The sequence below is a fragment of the Ambystoma mexicanum genome, chromosome 6q (genome assembly GCF_040938575.1).
Source record: "Ambystoma mexicanum isolate Mex_15411 chromosome 6q, UKY_AmexF1_1, whole genome shotgun sequence".
Lineage (NCBI taxonomy): Eukaryota > Metazoa > Chordata > Amphibia > Caudata > Ambystomatidae > Ambystoma > Ambystoma mexicanum.
Window position 1 is genome coordinate 384,811,756 of NC_090937.1, and position 12,513 is coordinate 384,824,268.

General features: G+C 40.0%; 1 long non-coding RNA gene across 1 annotated transcript in view; it reads left to right on the forward strand.

The window, feature by feature from the left end:
- Positions 1–12,309, forward strand: part of LOC138516058 (uncharacterized) — a 159,063-nt gene extending 146,754 nt beyond the window's left edge. Inside the window, exon 2 of the long non-coding RNA XR_011282215.1 lies at positions 7,160–12,309. This is a non-coding gene — a long non-coding RNA (uncharacterized lncRNA). The remainder of the gene's footprint in view (positions 1–7,159) is intronic.
- Positions 12,310–12,513: the final 204 nt, after the last annotated feature.

Genomic DNA, 12,513 nt, shown 5'->3' on the forward strand with positions numbered 1-12,513 from the left:
GATATTCATGTACTGGTATTCTTCATCTGTTAATAATCCAATGCTGTTCCAATATTCACTCATCATTTGCCAATCTTCCTTAAGTTTGAAAGTAGAGTTAGTGGTTAGTTTTGTATAGCATTGTGTATTTCCCAAGTGTTGGTTTGTTATTGTTATGTAATCTGATGTTCTTAGTAGAACTATATTTCCACCTTTATCTGCCATTTTCACCGTTATGTCTGGATTGCTTTTGAGATTTTTTATTGCCACTTTTTCTGCCATGGTTAGATTATACCGTATTTTAGGTTGTTGTTTTTTCAGATAAACTTGTCTCAGATCTTTTTGTACTGCTTTATAGAAGGTATCTACCACATTGCCTTCCTGTAGTTGTGGGGTGAATGTGGATTGGGGTTTCAAATGCGTGTTGGCTGATAATCCAAGGATTATGTTCAGTTCTTCTGAAAAAGATTGTACTGTATGGATATCTTCTGATTCTGGTAGATTAAGAAGCTCCACAGTTTATAAAACATGGTCCACTGATAGTTTTCGATATTGGTTGTGTTGGCCATTTTTGATTGGAATTTGTACAGTTGAGAAAATGTAGTTTTAGTTTCAATTTCCTGCAAAAACGGAAAAGATCTGTATTTGTGTCAAAATAATCCCAGTTGTTTGAGGGACAAAATGAAAGTCCCTTATTAAGTGCTTGAACTAGTTCTGGTGAGAGATCTTTGTCAAATTCACAGTTAGGTTTTCCTCTGTAGCTGCTGGTTTTGCGACCTTGTTTGCACTCCCTCTATGTTGTCTTTTCGATTGCTTTTGTACATACGATCTGCGTCCCCTTGGGCCCCTCCACCTGTATTTAGTTGTGTGTTGGGTATCTTGGCCCAACTTGGATAACTTCTCATATTTTTGTATTGTTGGTATTCTTCTGAAAAAGTAGTAGACGGTGGGATTTCTTGAGTATCCAAAGTTATTTTTTTCTGCTATTGATTGAATTTGGTCCAAGTCCGTGTCACTAACGGAATCTGTATCTGTTGTTGGCGGTGTCTGTTGTGGTGTTGCTTTTTTGGGTTTATTTGTAAAAGGTCTTGGCAATGATTTGACTGCTGGTTTCTGGAATGTATAAACCATCTTAAATGTATAATCCATTTCATCTCTTATAAATTGACGTTGCTTTTTCAATTTAGTTGCTTCCATATGTTGATCTATAATTTTGTCCAAAATTTCGTAATTTTTAAATGTTTTTTCCGGAATGTTAAGAGTTTCAATTTGTTCTTTGTTTATTGCAATTTCCTTAAGTAATTTGTCATGCCCTTTTTTTGCATTTATAATTAGTTTGAGAATCATTTCTCTGGATGTATTCGTAAGTAATTCCTCCCAATCTTTTCAGATGTCTATGTCATCTTCTTCAAAAGAAGGGAAGACACATATTCTAAGTCCTGTTGGAATTCTTCCTACTTGTAAATATTTTTCTGAAGTCTTAATATCCCACCATCTTGACATCTCTTTTTCAAAAGTCTTTCTTGTTCAATAAACAATTGTCTAAGTGACTTGGTGTTGTTCCCATTGCTTTTTGCTGTTTTGTCCGTCTGGCTAGAAAACAGTAATTCTGCTTCTTTGTCCCGGTTTGCAAAATACTTCAACATTTTTGTTAATGGGAAGATGATTTTATTTTATTTTTGTTGCTGTGGTCTAACTTTGCCGCATTGTACTGCTAAAGTCTAAAAACTATTTGTCAGCCTTTAAGCAGCTACTGGCGCCCAGTGGTATTAGAGATGATAGTACATTGAAATGGCAGCTCTAATTCAAAATACAGATACCCTCAGGCTGACCAGGGTGCGAAAGTAATGAAAACAAAAAACAAATTCTGTATTTTTGAAATGCCGCCTTTATTTAGCATTTACGTTATCTATTTGTTGCAATGTTTGTCTTGCAATAATTTTGTCCAATGGTATCTAATTCCATATTCTTCTTAGTTTGGTTCCTCGACACATGTTTCCCCGTCTGTGTGTCTGACGGTTCTTCAGGAGGTTCCTTTTTTTGCCTTGGATTCTGTTAATAGTCACTGAAATCTGATTTGAATTGATGTGAAAATTTTCCTTATTTAGGTTCTCTTATTAATCACAGTTCCACTTTAAGAGTTCTTTTGTTCTTCCTGGATTCTGTTAATGGTCACATTTCCACTTTGAGAATTCGTATTTCTTATTTAATTTAATTTAGAAGTCACAACATTTCTTGTTTCAGTTCTATTCTGTTGATAGTCACAGAATTGTTTGAATGGGTAAGTTGCTTCTGGAAAAGAAACCCACATTGAGGTTTTTTAGCAGTTGTTATTCATGAAAATGCTCTCACATTTCTAACTGGTAGCATGTTAATTTTATAACTGTCTGAGCATTTCTTTTTACAAGAGAAGGGCGGGAAAAAACTCTGTATACTGTTTTGCACAATAGCGTGATAGTACAACAAAACTACGTGTTTAATTTTAGAGCGTTGTTGTTAGCAACAATTTTTTAATTTTGTTGAAGTTAAAAGGTACCTTGTATCTCTTTGTATTCGCAACATGAAATGTTTGCTCAGTTTATCCGAAGCAGCCTTGGTCTAAGCCGGAATCTTGTCTCAGTTGCCTAGATACAGAGAGCGCAGTGTATTGAGACCGATTCTTTTTTAGCATAAATTCTGAGTTAACTCATATGAATTGGTTAAAAAAACATTGGTGCTGGAAAACGAACATTGATTTTACCTTTTGCATTCCTTTTCTGAATTCGCTGTTGCCTCCGCTGTTCGCCGATCCGTATAGATGTTCCTTGTTGTAGTTCAGAGCTCCGGTCACGTGATTATGTGTCTGTATGTCCGATGGCATTCTTTCACGCTACGTACGAATACTATCCGCCATTTTGGTTTCTGAACGGCTTTATTTATAAATCTGCCGTAGTTTTGTGCATTTTACGTTTTCACTTTCTGCTTTGTGTTGAAGTAAAAAATGTTTAGAGATCTTCTATTTTTCAAACAATTTCATTAATGTACATTTTTGGTGTACTTTTATGGATCTTTGTGTTTTTTATAGAATCTGAATGTTCTACGACGCATTTTAGCAAAATTGGACCGCGTGAATGAAAGGGCTGAAAGTGTGGCGCAGCAGAATAAAACAGTTGACGGCAAAGGAAGATTTAAGAAGGCTTGCCTGGCCCATTGTCAAGAGTCAGGGCCGCCAAGAGCCTGGTTATCTACTTGAGAAGATACAATAAATGTGAGAAGCAAGATGAGCTCTAGTTTGAGGTGTAATGGAAAAACACTAGAAGTGCCAGGTTTTCTTCATTTAATAGTATTAAATACAATGAAGGAGCTCAAAACGTGGGTTCGAGTCACATGGTCAGATGAAAATAGACTTTGGGGCAAGCTACACTGAGACCAGAAGATAAGGCCATGCCTTCAGCCCCTTTTATTTTCGCCGGCACAGTGAGCCTTTGCAAGGCTGAGTTCAAAGACTAATTGACTGACAGACAGCAGGAGTGACAGGGATGTAATTTAGGGGTCACCAGGGGTCGCAACTGCGACCGCTGAGGTCTCCCTTGCTATCACTGTGGTCTCCCTTGCTACACCTAAAAGAAAAATCTGAAAAAAAATTGCAAGCTCCTGGGCTGTGGCCAGCACCATGTGGTTCTTTTTTGCTTCTGGAGTGGCTGGTGTTCTTGTTCAGGCCTCTTATAAAAAAATAAAAAAAAGACAAAAAAGAACAGTGGTTCCACAAGTCTAACACTTTCAGCAGTGACCCTAAATAAGAAAGAATAGGAATACCAAATAATGTGTCTTTCTGGAATTCTATACAATAATTGCTAGACTCATTAAAGGTTTATTTCAGGCACACTTCAGGGGGTGAGTCACTGATGTAGTCTGTTCTTAAATACCGCAACTCAGCCTTTCATCCTTCTGAGGTCGATAAATGAGTACCGACACAGGTTGGGTGATATTGTATGTATTCTATATAAAGCGCTTAAGCGTAAATGCTATATAATAAAACATCATTATCATTTGGCCATGGGAGTCTGCTTGCATTCACTGTAGTTTGATAATATGGGCCTATACACACTGATCTTAACGATACATATGGCGATCCATTCTTGTGTGAAATGTATATCACATTATAGTGATATCTAAACCATATTTTTCGTACTGTACTTAGGAACAATGCTATGTGATACCACTTCCTGTTTTGCAAAGGGGTGAAAGGTCATGTTCAATCACTTCCCGTGATATCACTTTGGCGTGAGGCCAAATGACATCACTTCCTTTGATGTCATGAGAGGTCAAGGGTCGTATATCACTTGCGCTACCCCTGGCATTTTGGTGAAATGACGTCCCTGAGAAGTGATGATGGATGTGGGCTAATGGGGTAGGGAAGCATGGCCAGGCCAACCCCCTAGCACCTGGGGTACCAGCTTGCGTGCTGCTAGCGAGTGGAATATTCCACAAGGGTACAAGCGTGGCAACCAATTATCGAGGGCCACGTAGCAAGGAGCCCTTTAGTTTGAGAAGCCAATAGACACGGAAGATGACTTGCTCTTGGGGTGGGCTTAGTTGTTCACCTGACTTTAGAGACCCAATCAAGATCCCTGCCCTTATAGAAAGTATACTAAGATGTTCTCTTTAAGCCTATCACAAACCCCTGTAGGTTTTCTTATTTTGCCAAGTAGCATGACATCACATCATGACATGATGAATTTTTAGTATAAAGCTGTGCTTTTTCATGAAATGTTTGAGAACTCTTGAGAGAGAATACTGTGCGGCGTCCATTGATGTCTATTGTACTCCCTGTTTTAACAAATGTAATTAAAACAGTCTTGTTTTTGCCAAACTTCCTGAGTCAGTCTGATTATTGATGTATGAGTAAGATCTGCATCCCATCCATCTCAGACACTGTTACCTCGTCTTAACAGACCTCCAGGTCCACTGTGCTATGGACAGGTCTACTGTTTAATGGGCAGGTTGGCTGTGTTATGGGCAGGCATGCTGTGTTACAGACCTGAATGCTGTGTTATGGAAAAGCATGTAGTGCTATGGGCAGGCATTATGTTTTATGAGCAGATATTCTGGGTTATGGGCACACATGCTGTGTTGTGGGCAGGCATGCTGTTTTATGAGCATGCATGCTGTGTTATGAGCAGGCGTGGTTTGGACAGGCATTCTGTGGTTTGGGCCGACATGCTGTGGTGTAGGCAGGCATGCTGTGCTATGGGCAGGCATGCTGTTTTATGAGAATGCATGGTGTTTCATGAGCAGGCGTAGTTTGGACAGGCATGCTGTGTTGTGGGCAGGCATGCTGTGGTGTTGGCAGTCATGCTGTGGTGTCGCCAAGCATTCTGTGCAATGGGTAGACATGCTGTGTTATGGGCAGGCCTGCTACACTATGGGCAGGCCTGCTGTGTTATGGACAGGCCTGCTGTGTTATGGGTAGGCGTGCTGTGTTCTGGACAGGCATGCTGTGCAATGGGCGGACGTGCTGTGTTATGGACAGGCATTCTGTGTAGTGCACTGAGGGTGAGTGAAGGGCCGCACACAAAGCAGTAGGATCAAAGACTAAACATTCCCTACTCACTGCATACAAGAGACTCATGAACTCTGCACAGTGCTAGTGACGAGGCATTCTTTTGCTAGAACATCTGCTGCTTGATGCAAGGCCCGGTCTGTTGACAGGCACCCTAGCAACACAAGGCAACACAAGGCCAATGATAACAGGATGTTCATTAACCAGAAATAAACAAAGAGGCGCCCGCAGCAGGAGGGAACCGGATCGCTTTTCTTTCGCATCCGCTCCAAGCGATCTACACATTACAGATAATGCATCAAAACAGAAGAAAGATCTTTTTTCGTTCAACGTTTCTCCTCCTTCCCATTCTCTCCCTATATATGGCACTGCTTGCTCGCACTCACTACTATGAACTGCACTGTTATTATCCTTCGTTCTCATGTTTTATTCATGCATTCTTTCGTTGACCAACTTCTGCTGTATTCTGTTCTGCGACACTGGGAAGCTGGCAATGTTCTCTGCTCGTGCTTTCGTTCGCTCCTTCTTTCATTCGTTCCTTCGTTTTCTCAAAATATGCTGTCGCAAAAATAGCAATACTCTCTTTCACCGGGAGGATAGCTCAGAGGCAACTCGCTCGCCTTGGAAGCAAGAGGGCGTGGAGTAACACAGGTTCAATCCCTCCGGACTAGGAAACCTCTGGGTTTGAAGCGCGATATAAAAAAAACAATTTAATATAACATACAGTGAAATTCGGAACATACACCAAAAAAATATCAAACCACGCTTTGTTCTGCCTAACATACACCATGGAAAGGCATTCTATACCCCAAATTCTATTACCTGGACTTTTGTCATGTAATGCTGCAATTAAGTAACCTGTCACCCAACAAATCTCACCTGGGTTTAAACATTTGTATTAATGTAACATTTCAAAAAAGGTAGCAGGCGCTCCTCTACAGAAAGAACATGGCATGATAACCTGTTCTGACATGAGAGTTTGCAGCAGAACAGGTTATCATGCCATGTTCTTTCTGGAGAGGAGCGCCTGCCACCTTTTTCGGAATGAATGTAACATTTGCAATGATTCCCCGACCCCATGCCTGGCTTACAGATAAGTACCCTGTCTAAGCCAATACGAAGTAGAGAATCATGTTTCTGGGAAGGTAGGAGGCCCATCGCAGGAACATGAGATAATGTTTCTTCGTCATTAGTATTAGAGCAAGTCTTGTTGCTGGAATAGTCATCCTCTGGCCTTCAGTGATATTTGCCAACAAAGTGGGCAACCCTCTTAGGAGCAATCGAATCCAAATATCATGGCACACACAGATGTTCCACCGATCCTAATCCTGGGGGCCTCTGTTTTTAAACCTCTTCGTTTTATTCTTGATTCCCATGTGCACTTTGAATCACATTCCTCACGCCTCTTTTTCGTCTCTCTTTACCTTGCTAAATTAATTCTTTTATTCCTCCTGCAGACTTTCGAACCACCCCCCGGCATCAGTTCTTTGTTGCCTGGCCGGCAGAAGGGAACCTTCATGGGTCTTTCTACTCCCACTGTGGCACTCTCAGGACTATTTTTCATGACACTGCTTGTTTCTGGTGTAAGCAGGTGTATGCAAATTACTGCCACACTAATTTATCTTCCTTGCTTCCCAGTTCTCTCTAGATCAATTTTCAAGCGGTGTCACATCACATATAAAGCCGTGGTCTCGGACTGGCTGGACTATCTGATAAATTGACAATTTCCGATGGATCAAGGCCCAGCAGGAGCACTGAAAATTTGCATTAAAACAGTTCCTATTCAGCATCCATTCTCTACAATGTCAATAGTTGGTTTGTAACAGCCAATTACTACCCATGCTCTGCAGACTGAACCACTCCTACTTTCCGTCCATCTGGAGAAAGTACTGATCCCGAAATCTGCATTGGACCTCTGTTCTTCCATCTTCGAATGTCTTCTGTTGATTTTCCTGGACTCTCAAGCCTTCTGTTCACTTGATTAGGTTTGATGGGAGCAGAGGAAGACTGAACCCTTCTGGGCTGCCAAGTGAATGGTAATGGGCATGGGCCACTGGATCACTCGGCAGGACTCCATCTCAGATCTGTTAAGGGAAAGGTGGTTAACGTCCATTCAAACCTGGATGTTTTAGAAAGCATTCTGACACTTCTTGACTACATCCATCCCATTCTTGTAGTTGGAGGTGTGTCTGAATGTCCAGCAACTTTGTGGGAATCAATTCAGCAGTGGTTGAAGCTACGGGATACAGGGGTGCGCATATATGTTGTACAGTATACATGACATGGTTGAGCCCTAGGGAATAGTACAAGGAAACCTGGTGGTAGGGTTGGGCCAGGAAGGAGGATTAAGATGTGGTGTTTTGGCAACTGTATTATTTTAGTAGTCAGTCAGTAGTAGTCACACAATAAGCAACCACAACGTGCACTAGCCACACCTCTTTGATATCCCGCCCAGGCGCAGCTGTGCTAGTTACCCATTTTCACGAATTTCAATGAGTTGGAAGTTGATAATACTCGGTGCTTGTGCTGGCCATGCCCACATACTGCTCCATGCAGCCTGCATGCTACTGGTGCAGCTCCTCTACTGGAATAACGGGCAGCAGTGCCACAGCATGGTGGGTTGACAACAGCAGAACAATCTGCAGCACAAACATGGGGGAAAGGCCAGTGCCGAGGGGTGGGCCATCTATTATCAGTGCCAACCTACAAAAGCAGAAATTGCTGCTGTGTTTGACAGTAAAGTTCATCAGTTCAGTAATGATTTTTACTGCATTTGTCCATCAATTGACTAATAGAAGAAAGAATGTTTGCTGTATTTTCTGTGGCTAGACAGTCAATCATTTTCATTTGACACCTATAGAATCAGAGCAAAATGGTAACAAAGATTGTGTTTAAAGAAGTACTTAAACCTTTGTCTCATTTTAAGACAACACTAGTGTGTTATGCTTCTATGTTATGTTGATTGGTATTTGTAAATCACACATGTGGCTTATTGCATCCACAAACCTCGAAGAGCTCCTACACGTTCTGCTTTAAGACCAAGTATGTTGACTTGGTGGGAAGCAGCCATTAGTGGTTCCAAAAGTGATTGCAGTTGCCTGCCACCTTGTGTCACAGTAGTGCTAGAAAACATTTGGGTCCTGGCACTTCATAGTTTTTTTGGACAAATTAAGCACTTACCACCACACACACACACAGTGTGTTCTGTTTCTATGGAATGATATCATCTACTTGAGAAAGACCCTGAAATTACCATATCCTCCTTAAGATAGAACTGCACCTCACTGGTTCTTCAGAGATGTCCATAAGAGCGGCGTTGGTGCCTCTGAGGAGTGAAACCAGCACTAGTAATCACTCCTCAGGCTGTGGAGTAGGGAGAAGAAGGGAGAGAGTTGCTTTTTTTCAATGTTTTGACAAAACAGGGGAGGATGGATATAGGTTGCCCTGGGCTTCCTGATACTAGGTCCAATGACTGTGCGTATGAATGCAGGAGACACTAGAACAGGACTGAGGGAGAGGTTGATAAGGTTGGTCATCAGTGGGCATGATTCTTCAATTGCAGATGTCTGAGCCAAATGTAAAGGATTTATGAGATTTCCAGGTCTGTGTGATGTCATGCAGAAGGACTTGTGTGAAGTCGGATAGCACTGTATTTCAATTCCAAGGGATGGTTATACCTAGTTGGGGAGCAGAGACAGGGATGCAGTGTTGCCTCAGAGGGGCTCACTCTTCATCTCGAAGAATGGCTGCTTTGGAAAGAGAAAAGGGTCTACTTTATATACGCCTGTTTCCTTGTTTCCATGGTTGCTATCTTTTTTGAGTTTCCCCTCATGACTGGATGTTTGACTCTAAGTGCATTTAAATTTGAATATTTTTTTTAAAACACCCATAGCAGCTTCAATTATTTACTCATGGGTGCCAATGGTGAAATTAACTGGAGGTAAATTCTATAAATCCAAAGTGGTTGTTATTCCCCATGATGGAATACCATAGGAATGCAATGGCAATGAACACATTACCTCTGGAGAAAATGTCACTGGCAATCATTCCTCGATTTTTCTGGAGGAAATATGTATTTCTTCCAATTTCCCACAATATTCATAATTTGTCAGGGTGGTAAAATAGTGGTAATTCCATCCCTGTTTCCTTTTACTACTACCACCCGTGAGATATAGTTTGATTAATTTATTGTGTTTGCGTTTGGTGGACATGGCTAATCTCATGCCCCCTACCTATGCAGGTTTACCAACAATTCGGGGCAAGAAAAAGGCAATGTTGTGAAAACTTGAATTTATTCAAATTCCCATTAAAATCAGATTCCGATAAAGTGGTCTCCAGCTTTATGCCAATTGAGTCACCACACTAATACTCAATCACAGACAGCTTGTCTACAAAAACTAAATTAACATGCCTGAATTAATCTCACTGTTTTTTTACACAAAAACACTAATTTCCCTAATCAATTCTATGTAGATATTAAGTTCTGAATAATACTAGACATTCTACTTTTGCGGCTTGTCAGTACATATCTCTCAAAATCCTTGACTTCATAAAAGCATCTCAATACTATGTACAAAGTCAGATTTGAAAATGCATCAAAATTAATTTTTGCTTTGCCCAATGACATCCAGCATTTACAGAATTAGAAAATTGCTACACATTTCACAACTTCTCACATACATGTGGTGCAGGGGCTTCCTAACGTGTGTGTGTAATTTCCAATCTTCATAAAATAACTCGCATTAATATCTGCAAAGTTTTGTATTGAGGAAGTGATTTTCGTCATTCAAAATGTACACAATTGGCCTCATTACGAGGTGGGCGCAAAGGGATACCGGGCAGGGTTAAGGACATCGGTGCCTGCAATCCCTTTGCGCCCTATTCCGAGGTCCCTTAGTGGGTCCCTTCCGTAACGCCTGGTTTTACCAGGCGTTACGGAAGGGACCCCCCATTGTTAGAATAGCAAACCTGTCTGTGTCACTTTCGTGCTTATCAAAACTAATGTAAATACCTAAAACAGTGTGTGTGAAAAAATTGTTTTGAGATTAAATACATTTTTCCAAAACTCTTTAGCTGTATGGTGATCTCACCTCCTGATTCCTTTGATATTCATATATGGCAATGTCTCCTACTGGCAGCAGGTTATTAATAATTTTCTATCAGGTTACAAAACTTCATTACTGCTTCATAGCCTGAACCAATCATTGGGGCCAGTAGGTGCACACCAATTCTATTTTAATTTGGCTTAATTTTACATGAATACAACTGTACTTAAATTGCACAAAAGCGCTGTCGTTTTACACTGATTTCTCACTTTGCATTTAATTGCAATCAAGAACACAGTGCATGTTACCTTATGCTTATTCCCTGTCCCTTTTAAAACTAGACTCCCCTTTTTATTCTGAGGCCACCCAATCCTGGAAATTATCATATGCAGGACTAAGAGGCAATCAGGATTTACATTGGGGATTAATTAACTTACTTTAGATCTTGTTTTCCATTTTTTAAATCAGCCAGGACCCTCTCAGTTCATCATCTCTCAATCAGCAACTTCCCCAAACTTCTCTGGACCAGTTCCCAAAAAGATTGCTCCATTCCCTAGAATAGAGCTCATCCTTTCTGCAGCCTCTTTTGAATCCAAGTTCTCCAGTTGATATCTCTTCTCAATCCATAGTCATATCCAACTCCGATATGTTCATTATTTTCTTTTCTCTGTGTGCAGCCTTTTTAATAATTAAAATATCCAAGCCCTGTCCTTCTAATGCTGCACATTTTCCATTGGTTTACATTCTAGTATTGGCTGGCTTCCTAATCAGACTCTCCGTTTTAACACCTCTCAATCTTCATTGAATGCTTATGAATTCAGAACTTGTGATTAGAAACATTCTGGGGACATCCTTCTCTTCAGGCTGTTGGCATCAAATTCGTTTTTACCGTATCATTTTTTTACAGGAATGTGGTAACTTAACAAAACACAATTATTGAGATCTATGCTTCAATATTCATGATTCCACATCTGGCACAATTTGGTGGAATAATTCTTTAAGAAGTTATTCATTTTCATAATTGTATTCATTCCAATAATTGTGGGAAATTGCGAATTTGGAGTCAATTTAAAGAGGAGTTTTTAATCTAAAAAAAGACAATTGGGTTCAGGTTCCTACCATTTTTCAATAACAATAAAAAAATATACATTATTTTCAGTTTCACCCTTTATGTTAATAGCAAGACATGAGTTTTTTTTTAACTTAATATTATGGGAAATGCACCCAACTGAAATGCCATTTATTTCCACCCGGTGTCCTTGGTGTTCCAGCATAAGTGATTAATAAAAGCCACAACATGCATAATATTTACTGTGAATACATCTCGTGACTATAATCTCATGGCTCAAGTATACATATTATAATGAAGGGTTTGGAGTGATTGATGTGACATCTCTTCTTTTGTACTTATTTGAGCAGATAGCTCGGATTATCACCACTTAAAGGTCACACTGTCATTTTTGATGTATGACTCTTCTTTTGAACTTCGCAGTTAATGCATTCCTGTATTTGTTCATGAGCATAGAAGCCTGAACTTGAGTGTCAAGCCTTATTTTGTTAAAATATCCTTTTAGCCACTCTGTGGGTGGATGCTGGCTTACTCTGAGGTGAATACATTTAAAATGGATTACAGTGTTATTTAAATCAATAGAACAAACAGTTCTTTCTGTTCTTCATTTATATTTGTATACTTTTTTACATTCAACATTATTTCACATGATTTAAATAAAATGCATTGCAGGATGTGGTCCACTTATCATTTTTTAGTTGTGTTCCATTTGAAAGCCAGTAACCTATTTCATTAGAAATCATAAGCACATTCTGTGCCTAGTATGGCCTCTGAAAGAATGGAAACCTCTTATAACATCACAGCATGATTTATATCAATCTTCTTGTCTCAGTTTATTTCTTGGAATACACGCTCTATTATTTAAGTAGTTAAATAAT